The sequence below is a fragment of the Triticum dicoccoides genome, chromosome 3A (assembly GCF_002162155.2).
Source record: "Triticum dicoccoides isolate Atlit2015 ecotype Zavitan chromosome 3A, WEW_v2.0, whole genome shotgun sequence".
NCBI classification, from domain to species: Eukaryota; Viridiplantae; Streptophyta; class Magnoliopsida; order Poales; family Poaceae; genus Triticum; species Triticum dicoccoides.
In genome coordinates this window covers 134,643,887-134,650,824 of record NC_041384.1, presented here as the reverse complement: position 1 = coordinate 134,650,824, position 6,938 = coordinate 134,643,887, and positions in this window count along the sequence as shown.

Here is a 6,938-nt window from a genome sequence, read left to right as displayed (position 1 = left end):
CGAAGTGAGCCCCCCCTTTCCCATGGTCCCGATCGAGTGCGGCCCTTGCTCTCTGCCCCTGCTCCATGGTCGCCGCCGGCCCCGACACATTGAAGAGCAAAAGGAGAGGAGAAGGAGAGGAGAGGAGAAGGAGTGGAGCAGCAGCAAACTTTTCTGAAATTTCTGAATTTTTTTACAGATATGAACAGTGCATATAGAGGGTGTTTGATCAAATGCTAGATGGCTTTGAGCATTTTTAGGATTTATGATATTTTTTGTGGTGAGGTACTGATGCAAGACAAAGGTGATGGCAAAATTTCAGAATTTTTTGATTGGTTTAGAATAGGTTTTCAGCAAGGAATTTGAATCTGGTTCAAATTTCATTTGAATGAAATTTAAAAAATTTAAACTATGGATCAGAAGGTTTTTGGTGAAATGGAGTGTGGGTACTATCATGAAGTTGGAGTAATTTTTGTGGTTGTAAAAGAGTTAGGAAAATTTAGAATGTGCTAAATATATCAAAAATGTTTTTTGTTCATACAAAGTTTTTTGTTCATAGAAAGTTTTTTGTTCATAGGCAGAAAGTTTTTATATATGACTATGGATATATGAGCAATGATGATGCATGGACGTATGCATTGATATATATGAGAAACGATGTTTCATAGAATATTTACCAAGTATATATGTATTTTTGTTCATAGAATTTTTTCCATATATATATGTATGTGGCTATAGATGGATATATATGAGAGGTTTCCTAGTGTCAAAGTATTGAAGAAATACATGGCTTCATCATTAGCCGGAAGTAACCAGGGCATGACGAAGACCTCCAAAGTTATTGTGGAATGGTGTCCCAGATAGGATAATTTGCCTTTTTGTATGAATTTCAGCAAAGGCCTTCCAAATAACGATATTTGGAAGCTTCCTACTGAACTTTGTACCAAAAAGCGAATTATCTTATCTGGGACTCCGTTCCAAAATAACTTTGGAGAGCTTCGTACCATCATGCACCTGTTACTTTCGCCTAATGATGAAGACATGGTTTTGTTGAATCCTTTGACACTAGGCAACCTCCCGACCTCTCAGCGATCCTCTCGAACATGAGAGGAAGAAGAGGATCGCCGAGGGGTCGAGGGTTCCAGGGTCGTCGAGGGTTCGAGGGGTCGAGGATCACCGAGGGGTCGAGAGAGGTTTCCTAGTGTCAAAGTATTGAAGAAATCCATGGCTTCATCATTAGCCGGAAGTAACCAGGGCATGACAAAGTCCTCCAAAGTTATTTTGGAATGGTGTCCCGGATAGGATAATTTGCCTTTTTTTATGAATTTCAGCAAAGGCCTTCCAAATAACGATATTTGGAAGGTTCTTGCTGAACTTTGTACCAAAAAGCGAATTATCCTATCTAGGACTCCGTTCCAAAATAACTTTGGAGAGCTTCGTACCATCATGCACCTGTTACTTTCGCCTAATGATGAAGACATGGTTTTGTTGAATCCTTTGACACTAGGCAACCTCCCGACCCCTCGGCGATCCTCTCGAACATGAGAGGAAGAAGAGGATAAAAAAAGAAGAGGAAGAAGAATAAAAGAGGAGAAGAAAGAATAGAGGAGTTCTTCTCCTCTATTCTTTCTTCCCCTCTTTTTTTCTTCTTCTTCATCTTTTTTTTATCGGGAACGAGGGTCGTCGAGGGACATAGATGTAGTGTCGTTGTTGTCGATATACCCCCTCCCGATAGCTTCAACACGTGGGGGGGGGGTCGATATTACCCCCTCCTTGAAGCGTTCTCGAGGCCACCCCAAACCCTTGAAGCGTTGTCGAGGCCACCCCAAACCCTAGAGAAGCAGCGTCGAGGCCACTAATTAATATATATGATTCCTTACTATGATTAGGTAGCTAGTTCTACATTTTCCACTAATATACCCATCTGTCATGTTTGAATAATAATTGCCATGTTGTAAAATTTTGTAGAAACTATGGACACCGTCCGAGACGAAGCAAAAGAAGCGTTGTTGAGGGACATAATCGCAGAAGGAAGTTATGCCGTCTCGTTGTTTCTCAACAACACCGATGGTCTGGAAGGAGAGGGTGAAGAAGCTGGCTATGGTGACCTAATGCCGGTGCAAGAAGAAGAACATGAGGACGGCTCCGGTGACCCAATGCCGGTGCAAGAAGGAGCCCGTGATGACGGCTCCGGTGACCGAACCGAGTCCGGCCAGGTATATATATTAGTTAAGCCTGTGCTGACTAGCTATTTGATGCATTCATTGTTTTGGTATGTACACATATTAATTAAGTCTTTGTTCTTTTTTCTAGCCCTCTAGATCGAGCACAACTTCGGTAAAGAGACAAGGCCCGAAGAAAAAGTTGAGCTCAGATGAAAGGTTTGAGATCATAGCAATCGCGCCCGACGGCCAACCGATTGAACCCATCCGAACAAAGAACGCATTTGTTGCTCAGTGCGGGGTTCTGGTTAGGGACAAGATCCCGATCAGCATCCAGCAATGGTTTAAGCCGGCTACAGAAGACCCTGAGGTGTCTTATGTCAATGATATGTAGAAAAATGATCTTTGGACTGAGCTGAAGTCAAATTTCACCCTACCGCCAGAGGATAATCCAGAGAAGCCAGTTAAAGAGCAATTAATCAAGTCTTTTGCTCTTAAGAGGATGGCAGAACTATTCAGGAGGTGGAAGAAAGAGTTGAATAAGTTTGTCGAAAATAATGAGACACCAGAATTCAAGGGCAGATATGAGAGGATCAGAGATCACTAGCCCGCATTTGTGGCCCACAAGACATCGGAAAAGAGTAAGAAGATGTCGGCGACAAACAAGCAAAATGCTGCGAAGAAGAAGCATCACCATCGCACGGGGTCAGGTGGCTACCTCATAGCCCGGCCTAAGTGGGCCAAGACTGAGAATAATCTGGTTGATAAAGGGATCGAACCAGAGACAATTAACTGGCCAGACCGTTGCCGGACTTGGTTCTTCGGGGCTGGCGGAACCTTGGACCCTGTAACAGGGAAGTGCATTTGGACGAACGATCAAATCGACATACCAGTTAGGAAGCTTAAGCACTATATCGAAGCAGCGCAGCAAGGGACGTTCTTTCCAGACAGAGAGAACGACGAGCTCACAATGGCCCTCGGGAATCCTGAGCACCCTGGACGGACACGAGGCACGCCAGGCTCCATTCCGTGGAAGGTTGGGTTTCCGGACACAGGCGGTTACAAATCCCATGAGAGGAAGAAAAAAGTGCAGCAGACCCAAATGCAGGCGCTGCAAGCAAGGGTAGACGCGATAGAGGAACGAGAAGTAAATCGCAGCAAACGTACTGCCGAAGCTTCCCCCGAAGCTACCCCGCCATCTCAGCGGAGAAGCAGCGTGGCTTCCACCGAGCTGCTTCAGCCGGAGCATGCCTTGACGGCTCCTGCCAGCTATCCCGTGGATGCTATCACGGAGTCTCAAAATTGCCACCTTATGACACAATGGATGAATTTGAAGGTCAAGGCGGCTGTTGGCTCCGTTTATCCTACTGAACCCGGCGCAACTTTTCACTGTCGGCCAATTCCAGAAGGATATGCTAGGGTGATGGTGGATGAAATAACGGAGGGATTTGAGGACCTCCAGCTTGACCACCCTACCGGTGAAGGGGAGACTAGGCTAGGGTCTGCTCTGAAGACTCCATGCCTATGGCTGAAGGAGCTCATCAATCTTCCAAACTGGACGCCTCCGCCTCCTCCTCCTCCTCCTCCGGCAAGTCAGGGCACTCCGCCTCCTCCACTGCCTCCTCCTCCGGCGAGTGACGATCAGGGCACTCGACCGACTCCTTCTCCAGCACGTGGCGGCACTCCGCCTCCTTCTCCGCCAGCGCCGACGCGCCCGAGCAGCCAGCCTCTGCCTCGTCAGCAAGGGAGGAAAAGACCCGCCGCCGCTCCGGCAGCTGCTCCGGCACGTCGTAGTCCTTCTCCTCCGCCTCGTAAGCAAGTAAAGAAGACAGCCGCTCCGTCTGTTCGGCCGGCGTCTAGCAGTACAGCCAGAGGCGGGAGGACATACAGATTCGGTCCTTCTCTGAAGAGTCCACAGAAGTTACCATACGAGAGGACCCCAGAGGAGAACGCGAAGATCGCGCGAACCGAAGTGGATGACTGGTTTCAAGGGTTGAAAGCAAAGAGACATCCACCTCCGGAGGAGAAGGTAGATCCGGTGAAAGTGAAGCGCACTCTGGTTGCCCTGGCAAAACCACCCAAGTCTCCGCCGAAAGGCAACTATGAGCGCATTATTGCAAAGACATGGGCCAAAGCGGAGCGGTCGGGAAGTACAGTCAGTGATCAAAGGCTAAAAGAACGACAAGCAGCTGGGAAACAAATTGCCCAGCTCGGCGAACAAGCGAAGCAATCGTGCCCCCCGCTCAAGGTGCCTAGCAACATCGTCGATCCGAGGATGGTGCCCGGTTATTGCAATGTTGACGATTACCTGCCCGACGATGTACATTATGATCCCATAGAGGTGCAGATACACAGATACGAGTACGAGAAGCCTCTCGTCAAAGATGAAAAATCTTTAACAACGATGATGCGAAGATTACATGATTGGTATTTGAAAATCTGCAGAGAGTCTGGGGAGAGGAGTACTTTGTATGTGAGAGTTAAACCAGAGCATGACCTCGTTGGAATTGAACTGTTGCCTATTCCATTTGAGGAGTTCTATCAGTTTTTCAATCAATTGGCCATCGATAAAACAACGGCCACCTGCTACTGTCTGTAAGTACTACTACTTCTGTCATTAAGTCTCTCTATATAGCTCATCTCTTTCATTGCATGTATTTATAATTATCCTCACTATATTATGCAGATTGAAGATCGCCGAATTGAAGAAAAGACAAATCGGTGATATTGGGTTCGTTAACACATATCTCATAGATGCAACTGAGGTTGAACATCGTCCCGAAGATACCGAGGCCAACTTGCTACGATCATTCAAAAAAAATGAAAACAAAGATATAATACTCTTTCCTTACAACTTCAAGTGAGTGTTACTGTCTTGTGCATATTCGGTTTCCCTTATATATTAGTCCAGGTTATAGTAATGTAATTGATGAGTTATGCACGCGTGCGCAGGTACCACTATATTCTCCTAGAGATTAGGCTTGAGCAGGGAGTAGTAACTGTCTTGGACTCTAAACGAAAAGATCCCCAGGAGTATGCAGACATGACTGAAATCCTCAAGAAGTAAGTTAAATCGATCATTATCCATCATATCAGCAACTTTGTTCATTTCCTGATATCAAGTAATTGTTTTCTTTGTCCGGTAGGGTTTGGAGAAAATTCACCAGAAAAGTTCCGGGACTGCCAAAGGAGCTGGAATTTAGACACCCGAAAGTAAGTACTATAGTAGCATGTTCCGCGCATCTCCTAGTGATTCAAGCGCTAGTTTCATCAATACCATTTAGCATTCTTGCTTATCAGTTTGATTGACCTCTATTTCTTGTAAAGTGGTTGTGGCAGGAACAAGGGAATGATTTCTGTGGATACTACGTCTACGAGTCCATCCGCCACACGACCTATGAGCGGGGCGGGTACTCTGACGAACAATATGAAGTACGTAAATAACAACATTCACAGTTTTATTTTATTACCATCATTTGTGTTGAGTTTCATTCATTCATATATATATATGTATTGACCCCCTTCTTCAAATTAGATGTTTCGGAAGCGGGATGAACTCCTAGCACTAGCTCGCATGCGAGCAATTCAAGAGGAATTGGCGGCATTCTTTCTTGACCACATGATCGTTGAAGACGGAGAATACTATATGGACCATGAGTCCGTATGATTATATTTGTAAGAGATAATTATTGTATATATGTAGCCGGTAGTGTCGGATAGATATACGAGAACTTGTTGTTCGACCAATCTCTCGGAGAAGGAGAGGTGGTCGATATCACTTCTCTCTGTATGCATATATGTTCATGACGATCTTCTGTTTCCTTCGTTTGCTTACTAGCTAGCTAGCGTGTCTAGTCCTCTCTATACGTATGTATAGTACGTAGCGTCGACCAAGCACGGACATAAGAGAGGACACTTCTCTCTATTAGTTATAGCTAGCTAACACAATATATGAAACACCTAAATTAACCCCCCAAAACCCCCAAATCCCCCCTTTCAAAAAAAAAAAACAAAAACCCCAGCCACAGAAATGCTGACGCGTGGATGCCTATTGGTCCCGGTTGGTGCTACCAACCAGGACCAAAAGGTCTCCTGCCTGGGCTCCGCGCACAGGCCACGTGGAGGCCCATCAGTCCCGGTTCTGGATTGAATCGGGACTAAAGCGCTGTGGCATTAGTACCGACCCTTTAGTCCCGGTTCAGGAACCGGGACTAAAGACCCTTACAAACCGGGACAACAGGCCCTTTTTCTACCAGTGATTTGATATCATTTCTAGCCTTTTTTGGGTTGCCAAGCAAATTGATTTTCAACACATAAGTTGAATTTTGATCCATCCTGTAAACACCAAATAAACTTAATCATGAGTTGCATTTGGGATCCATCTCTAAGTTCAGATTTTGCAGCAAATTATCATCTCTAAATGAAACTCCTAAGTAATCTGTTACATTTCGACAAATCTAGAAGAGAGGTGCAGCAAATATGTTGCATTTGGGATCCATCTCTAAGTAATCTTCAAAGCCATCTCTAAATACTCTGTCAAATTTAAAGAAGAGATGACTCACCCATCTAGACAAGCCGATGTAGCCGCATCCCTCGGTGATACTTGGCCTTGCTCTGGTGCTGCGCCTTTACCATGCAAGGCTGAGACCGCCGCACAGCCGGCCTCCCCATGCCGCCCTCCGCCTCCCTACCATGGCCGCTTTGCCCGTCATCAGCAAGTTGGCCGCCCCCTGCCTCCCCACCATTGCCGCCTCGCCCGTCCTCCAGGGTTTGGCCGCCCCCCGCCTCCCCACCATG